At 38.4% G+C, this 23809-nt stretch overlaps 1 non-coding gene across 1 annotated transcript; it reads left to right on the top strand.

Annotated features, from left to right (window-relative positions):
- Positions 1–20416: 20416 nt before the first annotated feature.
- LOC148564775 (small nucleolar RNA R71) lies at positions 20417–20524 on the top strand. The gene has a single exon (XR_015884264.1). It is a non-coding gene; the product is annotated as a small nucleolar RNA R71 (small nucleolar RNA).
- The last annotated feature ends 3285 nt before the right edge of the window (positions 20525–23809 follow it).

The raw sequence follows: 23809 nt of genomic DNA, 5'->3' as shown, positions 1-23809 counted from the left end.
AGCACTGTCTTAGTATCATTAGTGGGTGTGGCAACGGCCTCTACCCATTTGGATACATAGTCGACTGCAACAAGAATATAAGTGTTTGAGTATGATGGTGGGAAAGGCCCTATGAAGTCAATACCCCATATGTCAAACAACTCAATCTCTAAGATCCCTCGCTGAGGCATGGCGTAACTATGAGGCAGATTACCAGCTCTCTGGCAGCTGCCATAGTTACGCACAAACTCTTGGGAGGCTTTATAGAGAGTGGCTGTTCGCTAACCTTCGAAATGTCCTCCATATTGTGATCCATGACAATGCCATGGGATCTTCTGTGCTTCTTCTCTAGGCACACACCTACGGATTATTCCGTCTGCACATCTCTTAAAGAGATATGGTTCATCCCACAGGTAGTACTTTGCATCAGTAATTAATTTTTTTCTTTGTTTCCTGCTGTACTCCTTGGGTATGAATCTTGCAGCTTTATAGTTTGCAATGTCTGCAAACCATGGTGTTTCCTGAAATGGCAAATAATTGGTCATTCGGAAAGGTCTCAGAGATCTCAATATAGGGAAAGGACACCCCTTCTACTGGTTCTATTCGGGACAGATGATCAGCCACTTGTTTCTCTGTCCTTTTTCTGTCTCTTATTTCTATATCAAACTCTTACAGAAGTAACACCCATCATATGAGTCTGGGTTTTGAATCCTGCTTTGTAAGTAGATATTTAAGAGCAGCATGGTCAGTGTACACAATCACTTTTGATCCTACTAAGTATGACCTAAACTTGTCAATGGCATAAACCACTGCAAGCAATTCTTTTTCTGTGGTTGTGTAATTTTTCTGGGCATCATTTAAAACATGGCTAGCATAATAAATGACGTGCAGAAGCTTGTTATGCCTCTGTCCCAATACTGTACGAATGGCATGGTCATTGGCATCACACATTAGTTCGAATAGTAATGTCCAGTCTGGTGCAGAAATAACTGGTGCTGTGACCAGCTTAGCTTTCAGAGTTTCAAACGCCTGCAGACACTCTGTGTCAAACACAAATGGCGTGTCAGCAGCTAGCAGGTTGCTTAGAGGTTTTGCAATTTTTGAAAAATCCTTTATAAACCTCCTATAGAATCCTTCATGCCCCAGAAAGCTTCTAATTGCCTTAACATTGGCAGGTGGTGGTAATTTTTCAATTACCTCTACCTTAGCTTGATCCACCTCTATTCCCTTGTTCGAAATCTTGTGCCCAAGGACAATCCCTTCAGTCACCATAAAGTGACATTTTTCCCAGTTTAAAACCAGGTTAGTCTATTGGCATCTTTTCAGAACCAGTGTCAGGTGATCAAGACAGGAGCTGAATGAGTCTCCATATACTGAGAAGTCATCCATGAAGACTTCCATAAATTTTTCCACCATATCAGAGAAAATAGAGAGCATGCATCTCTGAAAAGTTGCAGGTGCATTACACAGCCCAAATGGCATTCTTCTGTAGGCAAATACTCCAGATGGGCAGGTGAATGCTGTTTTATCTTGATCCTAGGGATCTACTGCAATTTGGTTGTAACCTGAATAGCCATCCAAAAAGCAGTAATAATCATGACCTACTAGTCTTTCTAATATATGGTCTATGAATGGTAAAGAAAAATGATCCTTTCTGGTGGCTGTATTGAGCCTTCTGTAGTCAATACACATGCGCCACCCTGTAACTGTTCTTGTAAGAACCAGTTCATTTTTTTCATTATGAACCACTGTCATGCCTCCTTTTTTGGGGACAACTTGGACAGGGCTCACCCAGGGGCTATCAGAAATAGGATAAATAATTCCAGCCTCCAGTAACTTGGTGACCTCTTTCTGCACTACTTCCTTCATGGCTGGATTTAGCCGCCTTTGTGGTTGAACCACTGCCTTAGCATCGTCCTCCAATAGGATCTTGTGCATGCATCTTGTTGGGCTGATGCCCTTAAGATCACTTATGGACCACCCAAGAGCTGTCTTGTGTGTCCTTAGCAGTTGAAGTAGTGCTTCTTCTTCCAGGGGATTTAAAGCAGAGCTTATGATCATCGGAAAAGTGTCACCTTCTCCCAGAAATGCATATTTCAGGGATGGTGGTAATGGTTTGAGCTCGGGTTTAGGAGGTTTTTCCTCTTCCTGAGGAAGTTTCAGAGGATCTTTCAATTCCTCTGAATCCTCTAGATCAGGCTGAACATCTTTAAAGATGTCTTCTAGCTCTGATTCGAGACTCTCAGTCATGCTGATCTCCTCTACTAAAGAGTCAATAAGATCAACTTTCATGCAGTCTTTTGGTGTGTCTGGATGCTACATGGCTTTGATAGCATTCAACTTAAACTCATCCTCATTGACTCTCAGGGTTACTTCCCCCTTTTGGACATCAATGAGAGTTCGTCCAGTTGCTAGGAAAGGTCTTCCTAGAATGAGAGTAGCACTCTTGTGCTCCTCTATTTCCAGCACTATAAAGTTAGTGGGGAAGGTGAATGGCCCAACTCTGACAATCATATCTTCAATCATGCCTGATGGGTATTTAATGGAGCCATCAGCAAGTTGGAGACATATCCGGGTTGGTTTGACTTCTTCAATTAAACCAAGCTTTCTGATAGTGGATGCAGGTATTAGGTTGATGCTTGCCCCAAGATCATATAAAGCTGTCTTGGTGCAATTACCCTCTAATATGCATGGTATCATAAAGCTCCCGGGATCTTTAAGTCTTTCTGGAAAGCTTTTCAGAATGACTGCACTGCATTCTTCAGTGAGGAGAACTCTTTCAGTTTCTCTCTAATCTTTCTTATGACTAAAGATCTCTTTCATGAACTTGGCATAAGAGGGTATTTGTTCAAGTGCCTCTGCAAACGGAATATTTATTTCAAGAGTCCTGAGATAGTCTGCAAAGTGGGTAAATTTCTTATCCTACTCCTCTTGGCGGAGTTTTTGAGGATAAGGCATTTTGGCTTTGTATTCCTCAACCTTAGTTGCTGCAGGTTTACTTCCTACAGAGGTGGTTGGAGAAGCCTTTCTAGAGGGGTTGCTATCAGCACTTATGTGTGTCTAATCCCTCACTGGCATTTGAATGCCAGGGTTAGAAGCTGGATTAGTGTTGGACAGCCAACTTCTTACCTGTTTCTGGCATTTGAACACCAGAACTGAGCTTCCATTGGGCGTTTAACGCCAACTCCTTGCCTGTTTGTGGTGTTTGAACGCCAGAACTGAGCATGGGTTGGGCATTTAATGCCAGCCCTTCACCCTTTTCTGGCGTTTGAGCGCCAGAATTATTCCTCTCTGGGCTCTTACTGTCCTCAGAGGGATTTTGGGTAGCAGTTTGTTCATTTCTTGGCTTCCTGCTGCTTTGAAGTGAGGTATTTAATGTTTTTCCACTTCTTAATTGAACTGCTTAGCACTCTTCTGTTATTTGTTTTGATAACTGCTGTTTTGTTTGCTTCAACTGTACTTCCATATTCATATTAGCCATTCTTGTGTCTTGTAGTATCTCCTTGAATTCGGCTAGCTATTTTGTTAGAAAATCTAATTGCTGATTGAATTCAGTAACTTGTTCTGCAGGACTGAGTTCAGCAGTTACTGTTTTAGCCTCTTCTTTCATGGAAGACTCACTACTTAGGTACAGATGCTGATTTCTGGCAACTGTATCAATGAGCTCTTGAGCTTCTTCAATTGTCTTTGTCATGTGTATGGATCCACCAGCTAGGTGGTCCAAAGACATCTGAGCTTTCTCTATAAGCCCATAATAGAAGATGTCTAACTGCACCCACTCTGAAAATATTTCAGAGGGGCATTTTCTTAGCATCTCTCTGTATCTCTCCCAGGCATCATAAAAAGATTCATTATCTCCTTGTTTAAAGCCTTGGATGTTCATTCTTAGCTGTGTCATCCGTTTTAGAGGGAAATATTGATTCAGGAATTTTTCTGACAGTTGTTTCCATGTCCTTATGCTAGCCTTAGGTTAGTTATTTAACCACCTCTTAGCTTGGTCTTTTATAGCAAATGGAAACAGTAATAATCTGTAGACATCCTGATCTACTTCCTTATCATGTACTGTGTCAGCAATTTGTAAAAACTGTGCCAGAAACTCTATAGGTTCTTCCTGTGGAAGACTAGAATACTGGCAACTTTGCTGCACCATGATAATGAGCTGAGGATTCAACTCAAAACTACTGACTCCGATGGAGGGTATACAGATACTACTCCCATATGAAGCAGTAGTGGGGTTAGCATATGACCCCAGAGTCCTTCTAGACTGTTCATTTCCACTTGGGTATATGATGGAGAAAGGGAGATGTTGTGAATTGGAGATTCAAATAGTATTAAAATATTTTTTTAGAAAACAGAAATAAAAAAATAAAATAAAATAAAATGAAAAATGGGTGAGAATTTTCGAAAAATAAAGAGAGAGAAAAAGTGGTTAGGAGGTTTTGAAAAAGATTTGATTTTTGAAAAGATATGGTTGAAAAGATTTTATTGGAAAAGATATGATTGAAAAAGATATGATTTTTAAAATTGATGGCTAATTTAATGCTAAATTTTCGAAAATTATGAGTGGAATGAGGAAAAGATATGTCTTAAAATTGAAGATATTTGTAGGAAAATAAGTAAGAGAAAATATTTGAAAAAGATATGATTTTTAAAAACTTGACAACTAAGATATGATAAGGTAAAATTTTGAAATTGAAATCTGAAAAATTTTTTTTTTCGAAAAATTTCGAAATTTTTGCTAAAAAATACTTAGAGAAGATATTTTTTTTATTTTTGAATTTTATGATGAAAGAGAAAAACACACAAAAGATACACAACTTAAAATTTTTAGATCTAATGCTCCTTATTTTCAAAAATTTTGGAGGGAAAACACCAAGGAACACCAAACTTAAAAATTTTAAGATCAAAACACAAGGAAGACTCAAGAACACCTTGAAGACTCACAAAAACAACAAGAACATGAAGATAGAACACCAAACTTAAAATTTTTAGAAAACCACAATGAAATTTTTGAAAACTAAAGGAAAATTAACAAGAGAACACCAAACTTAAAAATTGACACAAGATTTAATCAAAGAAAATTTATTTTTGAAAAAGTTTTTTTTTTAAAGGAAGATACCCAATTACCAAGAACATAGGCATAACACTCTAGCCAATTGAGTTATAAATTTAAAGTGTTTTAATAGAGGTATTTAATGTATAAAATATTTTATTTTTTTATTTTTTTTTTGGATACTAATAATTCCAAAATGTACTAGAAAAACAAGAAAAATCACAAAACAAGAAAAACAAAAGATCAAACAAGGAAAATAAACAAGAACAACTTGAAGATTAAGAAAGAACAATGAACACAAATTCAAAAATTTAAAAGAAAATAAAAACATGCAATTGACACCAAACTTAAAATATGAAACTAAACTCAAACAGAAAAACTCAATTATCAGTTTATAAAATTTTCGAAAAATTTAAAAAGAGAAAATAAGGATTTAAAAAAAAAATTCAACCAAAAACAATAACAGAAGACTCTAAACCAAAAAGAAAAATTTTTCCTAATCTAAGCAACAAAATAAACCGTCAGTTGTCTAAACTCAAACAATCCCCGGCAACGGCGCCGAAAACTTGATGCACGAATTGTAAATCACACTTTTCACAACCAGAAAGTGCACTGAGTCGTCTAAGTAATACCTTACGTGAGTAAGGGTCGATCCCACGGAGATTGTTGGCTTGAAGCAAGCTATGGTTATTTTGTATTTCTTAGTCAAGAAATCAATTATAATTATTAGTTTGGATTGCGAAAAATAAAAGAGAATGAATTAAATACTTGTTATGCAGTAATGGAGAATATGTTGGAGTTTTGGAGATGCTTTGTCTTCTGAATCTCTGCTTTCCCCCTGTCTTCTTCTTCACGCACGAAAGGTTCCTCCTATGGCAAGCTGTGTGTTGGTGGATCACCGTTGTCAATGGCTACCATCCGTCCTCTAAGTGAAAATGGTCCAGGTGCGCTGTCACCGCACGGCTAATCATCTGTTGGTTCTCACTCATGCTGGAATATGATCCATTGATCCTTTTGCGTCTGTCACTATGCCCAACCCTTGTGAGTTTGAAGCTCGTCACAGTCATTCAATCCCTGAATCCTACTCGGAATACCACAGACAAGGTTTAGACTTTCCGGATTCTCAAGAATGCTGCCAATGGATTCTAGCTTATACCACAAAGATTCTGATTAAGGAATCCAAGAGATACTCATTCAATCGAAGGTAGAACGGAGGTAGTTGTCAGTCACGCGTTCATAGGTTGAGAATGGTGATAAATGTACATCTTAGATAGAAACAAGCGTGTTTGAATAGAAAACAGAAATAATTACATTAATTCATCGAGACACAGCAGAGCTCCTCACCCCCAACAATGGAGTTTAGAGAATCATGCCGTCAAAGAGTACAAAGTTCAGATCTAAAATGTCATGAGGTACAAAATAAATCTCTAAAAGTTGTTTAAATACTAAACTAGTAACCTAGGTTTACAGAAAATGAGTAGACTAAGATAGATAGTGCAGAAATCCACTTCTGGGGCCTACTTGGTGTGTGCTGGGGCTGAGACTTGAGATTTACACGTGCCTAGGCTGTTTCTAGAGTTAAACGCCAGGTTGTAACCTGTTTCTGGCATTTAACTCCAACTTGTAACCTGTTTCTGGCGTTTAACGCCAGAATGCAACCTGGAACTGGCGTTGAATGCCAGTTTACGTCATCTATCCTTGAGCAAAGTATGGACTATTATATATTGCGGGAAAGCCCTGGATGTCTACTTTCCAACGCAATTGAGAGCGGGAATCCTGTAGCTCTAAAAAATCCATTCTGAGTACAGGGAGGTCAGAATCCAATAGCATCAGTAGTCCTTTTTCTGCCTGAATCAGATTTTTGCTCAGCTCCCTCAATTTCAGCCAAAAAATACCTGAAATTACAGAAAAACACACAAAATCATAGTAAAGTCCAGAAATATGAATTTTGCCTAGAAACTAATAAAAATATACTAAAAACTAACTAAAACATACTAAAAACTACATGAAATTAACCCCAAAAAGCGTTTAAAATATCCGCTCATCACTTACCCCAAATGTTAATGCAAATAACTTTGAACTTAAGCCACAACTAATTACCTTCGTTCAAAATAATTGTTCTTATGGAGGAGGACCACTTGAAGATCGGAACCAACATTTGTCTACCTTCTTGAGGATTTGTGACACTATCAAAACCAATGGTGTGCATCCTGATAGCTACAAGCTACTGCTATTTCCATTTTCTCTCAGAGACAAAGCCACTCAATGGTTGGAATCTTTCCCAAGAGATAGCATTAACAATTGGGATGATCTAGTGAGCAAGTTCCTTGCCAAATTTTATCCACCTCAAAGGATCATTAGGTTGAAGACTGAAGTACAAACATTCACACAAATAGACACTGAACCCATCTATGAGGCATGGGAGAGATACAAGGCTCTAATCAGGAAGTGCCCTCCTGAAATGTTCAGTGAATGGGACAGATTGTAGAATTTTTATGAAGGTTTGACATTGAAATCTCAGGAGGCTCTTGATCATTCAGCAGGAGGTTCTCTACAATTGATGAAGACTGCAGAGGAAGCTCAAAATCTCATTGATATGGTGGCTAATAACCAGTATTTCTTTGCTCATCAAAGACAACGCCAACCATCACAAAGGAAAGGAGTGATGGAGTTGGAAGGAGTGGACTCAATTTTAGCTCAAAACAAAATGATGCAGCAGCAAATTCAACAACAATTTGAGCAAATGGAAAAAAGGATTGATAGCCTCCAAGTTACAGCAGTCAACACAAGCCAACCATCATCCACATAGGGAACAAATGAAGAGACTCAAGAAGATCAACGGCAAGAACAAGTCCAGTATATGCACAACCAAAATTCTGGGCCAAATAAGGTTTATGGTGACACTTACAACCCCTCCTGGAAGAACTACCCCAACCTCAGATGGGGAGACAATCACAATCAAACTCAACAGCCATGGCAAAGGACTTCAAATCAAAACAGTTGGAAAAACACAAACCACAACAACCAGCAAAACAATAACCAAAACACATACAGAAAACCACAAAACACTTACCCCAACTCTAACCATCATCCATCCACTAACCAAACCACCAATCAAAATACTTACCCTCAACCCTCAACACCCCACAACCAACCAATCTCACAAGACTCTCAGAGGATCACCAACTTGGAGATCTTAATGGAGAAAATGATGAAGCACCAAGAGATGACAACAAAGAACCAGGAGGCTTCCATGAAGAACATGGAGAGGCAGATTGGGCAGCTCTCCAAGAAAATTGCTATTGAAAGGCCTTTAAGCTCACTCCCAAGCGACACCATTCCTAATCCAAAGGAGGAATGCAAAGCCATACAGCTAAGGAGTGAAAAGTTCATGGTAAAAAATGAAGAAGCAACCAAGAAGCCAAAGGAAAATGACAAGAAACAGGGTGAAAAAGAGGAAGCCAATGATGAGGATGTAACAGCAAGCAAGCAAACTTCAAAGCAGGGTCAAGAAAAGGGAGACTAGCCACAAATCTCAAGAAAAGAAAAGGAAGCAATGAACGAGCCAACTAAGGACCACAGGCAGGGAGTGAACTTCACACCTCCACTGCTATATCCCCAAAGGTTCAACAAGGAGACTAAGGATCAAGACTTCCCTAAATTTCTTGAAATCTTCAAGAAATTAGAGATCAACATACCCCTGGCTGAGGCACTTGAGCAAATGCCCCTGTACACCAAGTTTTTGAAGGAGCTTATTAACAAGAAGAGAAGCTGGCAAGAAAAGGAGACTATTATGCTCACTGGAGAATGTAGCGTTGTGATCCAAAGGGGTATCCCACCAAAGCTCAAAGATCCAGGGAGTTTTGTGGTCTCATGCACCATAGGCAAGATGACATTGAAAAATGCCCTATGTGATTTAGGTGCCAGCATCAACTTGATGCCACTCTCAATGATGAGAAAGTTTGCTATAGAAGAAATCAAACCTACAAGGATGTCACTAGTGATGCCCGATAGATCAATCAAGACTCCCAATGGAATTGTGAAAAATTTACTAGTGAAGGTTGGAGAGTTTATCTTCCCTGCAGACTTTGTAATCTTGGACAAAGAAGGGGAAGGAAACCACTCAATCATCTTGGGAAGACCATTTCTAGCTACAGCAAGAACCACTATTGATGTGGAGAAGGGAGAAATGACCTTCAGGGTGCATAATGAGCAAATGGTAATCAATGTCTTCAAATCAATGCAACATCCCTCTGAGCAAGAAAATTACATGAAGGTGGATGTGATAGAAAGCTTGGTAGAAGAAATGTTTGAGGACAATTATCAAGAGCACCAGGAGGAACAAGGAGAGGAAGTGGTAGAAATATCCGTTGAAGACAAGGAAGAGGATAAGCCAAAACAGGAGTTGAAGCCTCTCCCTCCTCACCTCAAATACGTGTTTCTTAGGGGAAGCAGAAGCCTTACCAGTAATCATAAACTCATCCTTGAACCTGGAAGAGGAAACAAAGTTAATTGAAGTATTAAAAGCTCACAAAACAGCCTTGGGTTAGACAATTGAGGATATCAAAAGCATCAGCCTTGCCATCTGTATGCATAAAATTTTATTGGAGGAAGAGTCAAAACCTGTGGTTCAACCTCAGAGAATACTCAACCCAACCATGAAAGAGGTGGTTCAAAAAGAAGTGATGAAGCTATGGAATGCTGGGATAATCTTCCCAATCTCAGACAACTTGTGGGTGAGTCCGGTTCAAGTTGTACCAAAAAAGGGAGGAATGATAGTCAGCACCAATGAGAAGAATGAGTTGATCCCCATTAGGACAGTGACTGGGTGGAGAATGTGCATAGATTACAGGAGACTGAATGATGCTACAAGAAAAGATCACTTTCATCTGCCTTTCATTGATCAAATGTTGGAAAGATTAGCAGGCCATGCTTATTACTTCTTCCTGGATGGGTACTCTGCGTACAATCAAATAGTGGTGGATCCCAAAGATCAAAAGAAGACTTCCTTCACATGCCCATTTGTTGTTTTTGCCTATAGGAGGATGCCCTTTGGGCTATGCAATGCCCCAGCCACTTTTTAAAGGTGTATGCTTTCCATCTTTCATGACATGGTGGAAAAATTTTTAGAAGTCTTAATGGATGATTTTTCTGTCTTTGGCAATTCATTCAACACTTGCTTGCATAATTTAACTCTTGTTTTGAAAAGATGCCAAGAAACTAATTTGGTATTGAATTGGGAGAAGTGCCATTTTATGGTTCCGGAAGGAATAGTTCTTGGGCATAAAGTGTCATGTAAAGGTATAGAAGTTGATAAAGCTAAAATAGAAGTTATTGAAAAACTCCCTATACCTATTAATGTGAAAGAAGTAAGGAGTTTTCTTGGGCATGCTGGCTTTTACAGAAGGTTCATCAAAGACTTTTCAAAAATAGCAAAACCATTGAGCAATTTACTAATGATTGATACCCCCTTCATCTTTGATGACAACTGTAAACATGCCTTTGAAACTCTCAAGAGAAAACTCATTACAGCACCAATCATCACACCCCCTGATTGGAATTTACCTTTTTAACTTATGTGTGATGCAAGTAACCTTGCTATTGGTGCTGTGCTGGGGCAAAAGAAAGACAAATTACATCATGTCATATATTATGCCAGCAAGGTGTTGAATGAAACACAGAAAAATTATACCACCACTGAGAAAGAACTTTTAGCAATTGTATATGTATTTGATAAGTTTAGGCAATACTTGATTGTTTCAAAGGTTATAGTGTATACTGATCATTCTGCTCTCAAGTATTTAATGTCTAAACAGGATTCAAAGCCAAGGCTTATTAGGTGGGTGCTGCTGCTACAAGAATTTGATATTGAAGTGAGAGATAGAAAGGGAAGTGAAAATCAAGTAGCAGATCATCTATCAAGAGTGCCATAAGAAGCCAAGCAAGATAGACCACAGCAAGTAAATGAGAATTTCCCTGATGAGCACCTCTTCCAAGTTCAACAAGCACCTTGGTTTGCTGACATAGCAAATTACAAAGTAGGAAGGAAAATACCTCAAGAATTTTCCAAGCAATAAGTGAAGAAGCTAATCAATGAAGCAAGGAAATTCTTGTGGGACGAACCTTTTTTATTCAAGAGATGCTCTGATGGAATTATTAGGAGGTGTGTCCCTGAAAATAAAATGAAAGACATATTGTGGCATTGTCATGGTTCAGCATACGGTGGACACTTTGGACCAGAGAGAACAGCTGCAAAGGTACTACAGAGTGGCTTCTATTGGCCAACTATCTTCAAGGATGCCAGAGTTTGTTCACCAATGCAATGAATGCCAAAGAGCTGGGGGTGGCATTGATTTCATGGGACCCTTTTCCCCCTTCATACTCTTTCAGATACATCTTGGTGGCAGTGGAGTACGTCTCAAAGTGGGTGGAAGCCATAGCCACAACCACCTGTGATGCACAGATTGTCCTTCAATTCCTTAAGAAGCACATTTTCACTAGATATGGAGTGCCCAAGGGTCTTGTTAGTGATGGTGGTGGTCATTTCTGCAACAAACAGATGAAGAAACTTCTCCACAAATATGGAATAATCCATAAAGTAGCCACACCATACCACCCTCAGACTAATGGCCAGGCTGAATTAGCAAATAGGGAGTTGAAGAAGATCTTAGAGAAAACAGTGGGAAGCACAAGAAAAGATTGGGCTAGGAAGCTAGAAGATGCACTCTAGGCATACAGGATAGCTTTCAAAACTCCCATTGGAAAGTCCCCCTTTTAGCTATTGTATAGAAAATCTTGCCACCTCCCTGTAGAGATTGAACACAGAGCTTGTTGGGCTACTAAACTCCTCAACCTTGATTCTCAGGCAGCAGAGGAGAAAAGGTTACTACAAATAATGAGTTGGATGAATTTAGGCTAGAAGCCTATGAAAATGCTAAGGTATACAAAGAAAGAGCCAAGAGGTGGCATGACAGGAAGATTTTAAAAGAAAGAGTTCAAACTAGGACAACAAATACTCCTATACAACTCACGGCTCAAGATTTTCCCTGGCAAGCTCAAGTCCAAATGGACTGGCCCATATTTAGTGACAAAGGTTTTTCCTTATGGAAATATTGAGTTGCTAGATGAAGCTACACAAAGTCATTTCACAGCAAATGGACACAGAGCAAAGCCTTACTTAGGAGGGCAATGGGACAAGGAAAAAGAAGTTCAGAACCTAAGCGAAGCAAGAATGGAGGATGTCAAGCTAATGACAATAAAGAAGCGCTTGTTGGAAGGCAACCCAACCTGAGCTAGTTTTCTTTTTATAGCTATTTCAATAAAAAGGTCAGTTAGTTTTGTCTACATTGCACGAAGCTAAGTTTGGTGTTGCACACCAAAACAATCTAAGGGAGAATGAAGGATTTTAAGTTTGGTGTTCCACCAAAAACTTCATCATAAAACACATTCTCACCTTCTGCATAATGACAGCCTCAAGCAATCAGATACACTAGTTAACGAATTTGCTGTTTCATAGTTTTAGTTTTATTACTTGTAGCAAGGAAAAAGGATTTCACATATGGTAGATTTGTTGCATAAGAAACATTGGTGAGGAACTAAGTTTGGTGTTCACGCACCAAAATAAGTTCAAAAGCCCACAAATAAACTTTGCATATTAACCGGATATCTAAAGGGCTTGAAAAGCAAGCAACATTTGAGGAGTATGCAGGAAAACAGCCAATCAATTAAAGAACATTTGCATTATGACTCAAGAGTGGCATAATAGAAGGAAGAATGAAAAGCTGCAACCCAACAGGTTGTATTTACACTTGATCCTTGTTGTTATGAAATGTTTTAATTAAGGGATTTCTTTATGTCTGGCTAGAATGTTCATTTAGTTGCAAGTGGAAGTACATGCTAAAGAAAGCTATCTGCATAATTTTTGCTAGAAAAAGTCATCTGCATAATAATTGTCATCCTTCATTAGCTTGAGTATTTTGCTTTGTTTCCCTTGCTGTTTGAATAAAGGAGAGATGTTTAATTTAGAAAAGTAATTGTTCAATGTTGCAAAAGTGAAGATGAAAGTTAGTGGTGGTATGTGTTTGATTCAATTGTTAGCTCACAAAATAATTGCTGCATAATGACATGTTACTTGAAGCTTAAGCTAGTTTGCTGCTATGATCCTTCAACTAATAAAAATCCCTTGAAAATAAATCAAAACAGAAAGAAAAAGAAATAGAAAAGCCAAAAAGTGGCAAAGAAACAAACAATAAGGCTAGACACCAATAGCTTGGACCCTAGGACATATGCCTGTGGTGTTTGTGTACTAGGATATGATTGGACAAGTAAGTTCTAAGGAGTATTTCAAAACTTGGCCACTTAGATCAACTGATTTGGATTGCCAACTGAAAGTCCTCAATAAAGAGCAACCTAGCTACAAAACACTTAGTTATCCAAAGAGATGCTGGGCATCAATGATCCTAGGAAGAAAAAGGTGAGCCATGTGTCTGTGGTGAAGGAATGTTGAGTATAATTAAGCCAAAGGCTACTGCAACATCTGCCACCAAGCCTTCAATAAGTAATAAGCTCTCTAAGCAAAAGAAAGAAGGAAAAATTTAACAAGGTAAATAAGCAAAAAGTAAGGCATTGTAGCAGCAACCTTAGTGAACACTTGAGGAAACATTGTTTGTTAACAGCAAGTAATAAATGAGCTACTATTGATCTGCATGAAACCCCATGAACCAAGTTCAACTATCTGCTTAATAAGGACATGTATACTTCTCTATTTCATTTTATCTTCTCTTAAGTTTAATGCTTGCTTGGGGACAAGCAAGTTTTAAGTTTGGTGTTGTGATGACAAGTGGTGCGCAGAAATCGTGACGGTTCCATTCCTTGGTAACGGCGCTGAAACTTTATATGCACGTTCATAATCTTAATTCTTTGTCACAACTTCGCATAGCTGACCAGCAAGTGCACTGGGTCGTCCAAGTAATAAACCTTACGTGAGTAAGGGTCGATGCCACGGAGATTGTCGGCTTGAAGCAAGCTATGGTCACCTTGTAAATCTAAGTCAGGCGGATTCAAATGTATTAAGAGATTATAGTGTACTAAAAGATAATTAAAATAGGATAGAGATACTTATGTAATTAATTGGTGAGAGTTTCAGATAAGCATATAGAGATGCTTTCGTTCCTCTGAACCTCTGCTTTCCTGCTATCTTCATCCAACAATTCCTACTCCTTTCCATGGCAAGCTTTATGTAGGGCATCACCGTTGTCAATGGCTACATCCCATCCTCTCTGTGAAAATGGTCCAATGCGCTGTCACTGCATGGCTAATCATCTGTCGGTTCTCGATCATACTGGAATAGGATTTACTATCCTTTTGCGTCTGTCACTATGCCCAGCACTCGCGAGTTTGAAGCTCGTCACAACCATCCCTTCCCAGATCCTACTCAGAATACCACAGACAAGGTTTAGACTTTTCGAATCTCAAGAATGGCCATCCATGGGTTCTAACTTATACCACGAAGATTCTAATATCTCGGACTCGGTCCTCTGTATTAGATATCCAAGATATATTCATTCTAGCTTGTTTACATGTAGAACGGAAGTGTTTGTCAGGCACGCGTTCATAAGTGAGAATGATGATGAGCGTCACATAATCATCACATTCATCATGTTCTTGGGTGCGAATGGATTTCTTAGAATAGGAATAAGCTTGAATTGAATAGAAAAACAGTAGTACTTTGTATTAATTCATGTGGAAAAGCAGAGCTCCACACCTTAATCTATGGTGTGTAGAAACTCTACCGTTTGAAAATACATAAGTGATAATGGTCCAGGCATGGCCGAATGGCCAGCCCCCATGAAAGTCTAAGATAGCATAAAAATGATCAAAGATCCCTACAAAGATAGTAGAAAGTTCTATTTATACTAAACTAGATACTAGGGTTTACAGAAATGAGTAAATAATGCAGAAATCTACTTCCGGAGCCCACTTGGTGTGTGCTTGGGCTGAGCATTGAGCTTTACACGTGTAGAGATCTTTCTTGGAGTTGAACGCCAGTTTGTAACCTGTTTCTGGCGTTTAACTCCACTTTGCAACCTGTTTCTGGCGTTTGACTCCAGAATGCAGCATGGAACTGGCGTTCAATGCCAATTTACGTCATCTATCCTTAATCAAAGTATGGACTATTATATATTTCTGGAAATCCCTAGATGTCTACTTTCCAACGCAATTGAGATCGCGCCATTTGGAGTTCTGTAGCCCCAGAAAATCCACTTTGAGTGCAGGGAGGTTAGAATCCAACAGCATCTGCAGTCCTTCTTCAACCTCTGAATCTGATTTTTGCTCAAGTCCCTCAATTTCAGCCAGAAATTACTTGAAATCACAGAAAAACACAGAAACTCATAGTAAAGTCCAGAAATGTGAATTTTAATTAAAAACTAATAAAAATATACTAAAAACTAACTAAATTATACTTAAAACTATGTAAAAACAATGCCAAAAAGCGTATAAATTATCCGCTCATCACAACACCAAAATTAAATTGTTGCTTGTCCCCAAGAAACTGAAAATCAAATAGGATGAAAAGAAGAGAATATACTATAAATTCCAAAATATCAATGAAACTTAGCTCTAATCAGATGAGCGGGACTTTTAGCTTTTTGCCTCTTGAATAGTTTTGGCATCTCACTTTATCCATTGAGGTTCAGAATGATTGGCATCTATAGGAACTCAGAGTTCAGATAGTGTTATTGATTCTCCTAGTTCAGTATGTTGATTCTTGAACACAGCTACTTTATGAGTCTTGGCCGTGGCCCTAAGCACTTTGTTTTCCAGTATTACCACCGGATACATAAATGCCACAGACACATAATTGGGTGAAACTTCTCATATTGTGACTCAGCTTTGCTATAGTCCCAAATCAGAGGTGTCCAGGGTTCTTAAGCACAATCTTTTTTTGATTTGGACCTTGACTTTAACCGCTCAGTCTCAAGTTTTCACTTGACACCTTCACGCCACAAGCACATGGTTAGGGATAGCTTGGTTTAGCCGCTTAGGCCAGGATTTTATTCCTTTAGGCCCTCCTATCCACTGATGCTCAAAGCCTTGGATCCTTTTTATTTACCCTTGCCTTTTGGTTTTAATGGCTATTGGCTTTTTGCTCTTGCCTTTTGGTTTAAAGAGCTTTTGGCTTTTTCTGCTTGCTTTTTCTTTTTCTAATTTTTTTTCCTATTTTTTTTTCTGCAAGCTTTTGTATTCACTGCTTTTTCTTGCTTCAAGAATCATTTTTATGATTTTTCAGATTTTCAAATAACAATTCTCCTTGTCATCATTCTTTCAAGAGCCAACATATTTAACATTCATAAACAACAACTTCAAAAGACATATGCACTGTTCAAGCATACATTCAGAAAACAAAAAGTATTGCCACCACATCAAAATAATTAAACTAGTTTCAAGGATGAATTCAAAACCATGTACTTCTTGTTCTTTTGTTTTTAGAACAGTTTTCATTCAAGAGAGGTGCTGGATTCATATTCATAACTTTAAGGCATGGACACTTAGACACTAATGATCATGTAATAAGACACAAATATAAATAAACATAAAGCTCAGAAATCGAAAAACAGGAAATAAATAGACAAGGAGATTAAGGAATGAGTCCACCTTAGTGAGGGTGGCGTCTTCCTCTCCTTGAAGAACCAATGGTGCTCTTGAGCTCCTCTATGTCTCTTCCTTGTCTTTCTTGCTCCTCCCTCATAGCTCTTTGATATTCTCTAATTTCATGGAGGATGATGGAGTGCTCTTGATGCTCTACCCTTAGTTGTCCTATGTTGGAACTTAATTCTCCTAGGAAAGTGTTGATTTGTTCCCAATAATTCTGTGGAGGAAAGTGCATCCCCTGAGGCATCTCAGGGATTTCATGGTGAGGAATCTCCTCATGCTCATGTTGAGGTCCACGATCTCTTATTTGCTCCATCCTTTTCTTAGTGATGGGCTTATCCTCTTCAATGAGGATATCTCCGTCTACGCCAATTCCAGCTGAATTGAAGAGGTGGCATATGAGGTGAGGAAAGGCTAACCTTGCCCAAGTGGAGGACTTGTCAGCCACCTTGTGAAGTTCTTGAGGTATAATCTCATGAACTTCCACCTCCTCTCCAATCATGATACTATGGATCATGATGGCCCGGTCTATAGTAACTTCAGACCGGTTACTAGTAGGAATGATTGAGCGTTGAATGAACTCTAGCCATCCCCTAGCCACTGGTTTGAGGTCATGCCTTCTTAGTTGAACCTGCTTGCCTCTTGAGTCAATTTTTCATTGAGCTCCTTCCTCACATATGTCTATGAGGACTTGGTCCAACCTTTGATCAAAGTTGACCCTTCTTGTGTAGGGGCGTGCGTTCTCTTCCATCATTGGCAAGTTGAATGCCAGCCTTACATTTTCCAGACTGAAATCTAAGTATTTTCCCCGAACCACAGTAAGCCAATGCTTTGGAATTGGGTTCACACTTTGATCATGGTTCCTTGTGATCCATGTGTTTGCATAGAACTCTTGAACCATTAGGATTCTGACTTGTTGAATGGGGTTGGTGAGAACTTCCCAACCTCTTCTTTGGATTTCAAGTCAGATCTCCGGATACTTATTCTTCTTGAGCTTGAAAGGAACCTCAGGGATCACTTTCTTCTTGGCTACAACTTCATAGAAGTAGTCTTGATGGACCTTTGAGATGAATCTCTCCATCTCCCATGACTCAGAGGTGGAAGCAATTGCCTTCCCTTTCCCCTTTCTAGAGGTTTCTCTGGCCTTAGGTGCCATAAATGGTTATGGAAAAACAAAAAGCTATGCTTTTACCACACCAAACTTAAAATGTTTGCTCGTCCTCGAGCAAAAGAAGAAAGAAGGAAGTAGAAGAAGAAGAGAAATGGGGGAGAGGGAGAGAGAGTAGGTTTCAGCCAAGTGGAAGGAGGGAGGGTTGTGTTGTGTGAAATAGAAGAAGGAATGAGGGGTTTATATAGAAGTGGGGAGGGGTTTAAGGTTCGGCCATTTAGGGTTGGGTTTGGAAGGGAAAATATTTTGAATTTGAAGGTAGGTGGGGTTTATGGGGAAGAGAAGATGGATGTGAGTAGTAAGGGGGTGATGGGAAAGAGTGATTGAAGTGATTGGTGAAGGGCATTTGGGGAAGAGAGTTATGAAAAAGTGTGAAGAGAAGAGAATAGGGTTAGGTGGGGATCCTGTGGGGTCCACAGATCCTGAGGTGTCAAGGATTTTTGATCCCTGTACCCTTTAGACGTGTAAAACACCCTATACATGCAATCCTGGCGTTTAACGGCAGACTGCTGCCCATTTCTGGCATTAAACGCCACTTCCATGCTCTGTTCTGGCATTTAACGCCAGGTAGATGCTTGTTCTTGGCGTTAAATGCCAGCTTGGTGCTTGTTTCTGGCGTTAAACGCCAGATAGATGAGTGTTTCTAGCGTTTAAATGCCAGACTGTTCTCCTCCAGGGTGTGCTATTTTTCATTCCATTTTTCACTCTGTTTTTGATTTTTCAGTAGTTTTTGTGACTTCACATGATCATCAACCAAAAGAAAACATAAAGTAACAATGGAAAATAAATAAATATAATTAGATAACATTGGGTTGCCTCCCAACAAGCGCTTCTTTAATGTCAATAGCTTGACAGTGACCTCTCATGGAGCCTCACATATGTTCAGAGCAAGGTTGGAACCTCCCAACACTAAACTTAGAGTTTGAATGTGGGGGTTCAACACTAAACTTAGAGTTTGGTTGTAGCCTCCCAACACCAAACTTAGAGTTTGACTTTGGGGGCTTTGGTTGACTCTGAAGTGAGAGAAGCTTTTCATGCTTCCTCTCTGTGGTTACAGAAGGAGATCCTTGAGTTTTAAACACAAGGTTGTCCTCATTCAGTTGAAGGATCAATTCTCCTCTGTCCACATCAATCACAGCTCTTGCTGTGGCTAGGAAGGGTCTTCCAAGGATAATGGATTCATCCTCATCCTTCCCAGTGTCTAGGATTATGAAATCAGCAGGGATTTAAAGGCCTTTAACCTTTACTAGCATGTCCTATACTTGTCTATAAGCCTATTTTCTGGAGTTGTCTGCCATCTCTAATGAGATTCTTGTAGCTTGCACCTCAAAGATTCCCAGTTTCTCCATTACAGAGAGTGGCATGAGGTTTATCCCTGATCCAAGGTCACATAGAGCCTTCTCAAAGGTCATGGTGCCTATGGTACAAGGTATTAAGAACTTTCCAGGATCCTGTTTCTTCTTAGGCAATCTCAGTTGATCCAGATCACTTAGTTTATTGATGAGCAAGGGAGGTTCATCTTCCCAAGTCTCATTACCATATAATTTGGCATTCAACTTCATGATTGCACCAAGGTACTTGGCAACTTGCTCTTCAGTGACATCTTCATTCTCTTCAGAAGAAGAATACTCATCAGAGCTCATGAATGGCATATGGAGGTTCAATGGAATCTATATGGTCTCTAGATGAGCCTTAGATTCCTTTGGTTCCTCAGAGGGAAACTCCTTGTTGATCACTAGATGTCCCAAGATGTCTTCCTCACTGGGATTCGTGTCCTCTCCCTCCCTTGTAGGTTCGGCCATGATGGTTAAATCAATGGCCTTGCACTCTCTTTTTGGATTATCTTCTTTATTGCTTGGGAGAGTACTGGGAGGGGTTTCAGTGACCCTTTTACTCAGCTGGCCCACTTGTGCCTCCAAATTTCTAATGGAGGACCTCATTTCATTCATGAAACTTAGAGTGGCCTTAGATAGATCAGAGACTATGTTTGCTAAGCTAGATGGATCCTGCTCAGAGCTCTCTGTCTTTTGCTAAGTGGATGATGGAAAAGGCTTGCTATTGCTAAACCTGTTTCTTCCACCATTGTTAAAGCCTTGTTGATGCTTTTGTTGATCCTTCCATGAGAAATTTAGATGATTTCTCCATGAGGGATTATAGGTGTTTCCATAGGGTTCACCCATGTAATTCACCTCTGCTATTGCAGGGTTCTCAAGATCATAAGCTTTTTCTTCAGAAGATGCCTCTTTAGTACTGTTGGATGATTCCTTCAATCCATTCAGACTCTGAGAGATCATATTGACTTGCTGAGTTAATATTTTATTCTGAGCCCATATGGCATTCAGAGTATCAATTTCAAGAACTCCCTTCCTCATGGGCATCCCATTATTCACAAGATTCCTTTCAGAAGTGTACATGAACTGGTTATTTGCAACCATGTCAATGAGTTCTTGAGCTTCTGCAGGCGTTTTCTTTAGGTGAATAGATCTACCTGCAGAATGGTCCAGTGACATCTTTGATAACTCAGGTAGACCATCATAGAATATATCCAGGATGGTCCATTCTGAAAGCATGTCAGAAAGACACCTTTTGGTCAGTTCCTTGTATCTCTCCCAAGCTTCATAAAGGGATTCACCTTCCTTTTGTCTAAAGGTTTGAACATCCACTCTAAGCTTACTAAGCTTTTGAGGAGGAAAGAACTTGGCTAAGAAAGTCGTGACCAGTTTATCCCAAGAGTTCAGGCTATCCTTAGGTTGACAGTCTAACCATATTCTAGCTCTATCTCTTACAGCAAATGGGAAAAGCATAAGCCTGTAGACCTCAGGATCAATCCCATTGGTCTTATCAGTACCACAGATCTGCAAGAACTCAGTTAAGAACTGAAAAGGATCTTCAGATGGAAATCCATGAAACTTGCAGTTCTGTTGCATCAAAGAAACTAATTGAGGTTTAAGCTCAAAGTTGTTTGCTCCAATGGCAGGAATTGAGATGCTTCTTCAATGTAAATTGGAATTTGGTGTGGTAAAGTCACCAAGCATCTTCCTTGCATTGTTATTATTTTCGGCCATGTTGTCTTCTTTTTCAAAAATTTTTGTCAGATTTTCTCCAGAGAGTTGGGCTTTAGCTTCCCTTAGCTTCCTCTTCAGAGTCCTTTCAGGTTCAGGATCAGCTTCAACAAGAATGTTCTTATCCTTGTTCCTGCTCATATGAAAAAAAAGAGAACACAAAAGAAAATATGGAATCCTCTATGTCACAGTATAGAGATTCCTTTATGTGAGTATAAGAAGAGAATAATGTAAGAAGAAGAAGAGAAAAAACTCGAACAAAGAGAGGAAGATGGTGTTCGAATTTTGGGTGAAGTGGAGTGTTAATAAATAAATAAATAATTAAAAGGAGGTGAGAGAGAGGAATTTTCGAAAATTAAATAAAATAAAATGAAAATAATTTTTGTTTTTAATTTAAAATTAAAATGAAATTCAAAAATTAAAAAGAAAAATAATATTAAAATTTAAAACAATTAGTTAATTAAACGAATTTTGAAAAAGAGGAAGGTGATTTTCGAAAAATAGAGAGAGAATTAGTTAGGTAGTTTTGAAAAAGATATGATTGAAATAGTAAACTTTTAAAATCAAACAAAAAGGCAAGTAGTTAATTGAAAAAGATTTGAAAATCAAATTTTGAAAAGATAATAAGTTAGAAAAGATTTTGAAATTGATTTTGAAAAAGATATGATTGAAACTTAATTTGAAAAAGATTTGAAAAAGAATTTTGAAAAGATTTGATTTTTGAAATCAAAGTTGATTACTTGACTAACAAGAAACTATAAAGATATGATTCTAGAGTTTAAAGATTGAGCCTTTCTTACTAGGCAAGTAACAAACTTAATATTTTTTTGAATCAATCACATTAATTGTTAGTAAAGATTTGAAATTATGAAACAAAATAAGGAAAAGATTTTTGAAAATCATTTGGAATTTTCGAAAATTATGAAAGAAAATTGAAAAAGATTTGATTTTTGAAAAAGATTTGAAAAAGATAAAATTTTTAAATTGAAAATTTGATTTGACTCATAAGAAATAACTAAATTTAAAAATTTTTTGACTAAATCAAATCAAATTTTCGAAAATTATGAGTGAAATAAGACGAAGATATTTTTTTGATTTTTTTTATTTTTGAATTTTCAATGAAGAAAGAGAAAAACAACCCAAAGACTCAATGCATGAAAATTTTGGATCAAAACATGTGATACATCCAAGAACACTATGAATGTCAAGATGAACAACAAGAACTTATTTTTAAAAAATTTTCAAGAAAAGAAAACATGCAAGACACCAAACTTAAAAATTTTTATTCTTTAGTCATTAACAAATTGAAAATGCATATGAAAAACAAGAAAAGACACAAAACAAGAAAATATGAAGATCAAACAAGAAGACTGGCCAAGAACAACTTGAAGATCATGAAGAATGCAATGCATGAAATTTTCAAAAATAATTTTTAGAAAATTAAAAAGATGAAATTGACACCAAACTTAAAACTTGACTCTAGACTCAAACAAGAAACACAAAAATATTTTTGATTTTATGATTTTATAAATTTTTTTTGATTTTACGAAAATAAGAATAAAAAAAACAAAAAGGTTAAAATTAAAATAAAGTTACCTAATCTGAGCAACAAGATGAACCGTCAGTTATCCAAAGTCGAACAATCTCCGGCAACGGCGCCAAAAACTTGGTGCGCAGAAATCGTGACGGTTCCATTCCTTGGTAATGGCGCTGAAAACTTTATATGCATGTTCATGATCTTAAATCTTTGTCACAACTTCGCACAGCTGACCAGCAAGTGCACTGGGTCGTCCAAGTAATAAACCTTACATGAGTAAGGGTCGATCCCACGGAGATTGTTGGCTTGAAGCAAGCTATGGTCACCTTGTAAATCTCAGTCAGGCGGATTCAAATGTATTAAGAGATTATAGTGTACTAAAAGATAATTAAAATATGATAGAGATACTTATGTAATTCATTGGTGAGAGTTTCAGATAAGCGTATAGAGATGCTTTCGTTCCTCTGAACCTCTGCTTTCCTGCTGTCTTCATCCAACCATTCCTACTCCTTTCCATGGCAAGCTTTATGTAGGGCATCACCGTTGTCAATGGCTACATCCCATCCTCTCTGTGAAAATGGTCCAATGCGCTATCACTGCATGGCTAATCATTTGTCGGTTCTCGATCATACTAGAATAAGATTTACTATCCTTTTGCGTCTGTCACTACGCCCAGCACTCGCGAGTTTGAAGCTCGTCACAGCCATCCATTCCCAGATCCTACTCGGAATACCACAGACAAGGTTTAGACTTTCCGGATCTCAAGCATGGCCATCCATGGGTTCTAACTTATACCACGAAGATTCTAATATCTCGGACTCGGTCCTCTGTATTAGATATCCAAGAGATATTCATTCTAGCTTGTTTACATGTAGAACGGAAGTGTTTGTCAGGCACGCGTTCATAAGTGAGAATGATGATGAGCGTCACATAATCATCACATTCATCATGTTCTTGGGTGCGAATGGATATCTTAGAATAGGAATAAGCTTGAATTGAATAGAAAAATAGTAGTACTTTGTATTAATTCATGAGGAACAACAGAGCTCCACACCTTAATCTATGGTGTGTAGAAACTCTACCGTTTGAAAATACATAAGTGATAATGGTCCAGCCATGGCCGAAAGGCCAGCCCCCATGAAAGTCTAAGATAGCATAAAACTGATCAAAGATCCCTACAAAGATAGTAAAAAGTCCTATTTATACTAAAGTAGTTACTAGGGTTTACAGAAATGAGTAAATAATGTAGAAATCCACTTCTGGGGCCCACTTGGTGTGTGTTTGGGCTGAGCATTGAGCTATACATGTGTAGAGGTCTTTCTTGGAGTTGAACGCCAGTTTGTAACCTGTTTCTGGCG

This window comes from Arachis ipaensis, chromosome B5 (genome assembly GCF_059453495.1).
Source record: "Arachis ipaensis isolate K30076 ecotype BB chromosome B5, ASM5945349v1, whole genome shotgun sequence".
In the NCBI taxonomy this organism is placed as follows: Eukaryota; Viridiplantae; Streptophyta; class Magnoliopsida; order Fabales; family Fabaceae; genus Arachis; species Arachis ipaensis.
The sequence above is the reverse complement of the archived record's forward strand: the minus strand, read 5'-3'. Positions and strand labels throughout refer to the sequence as shown.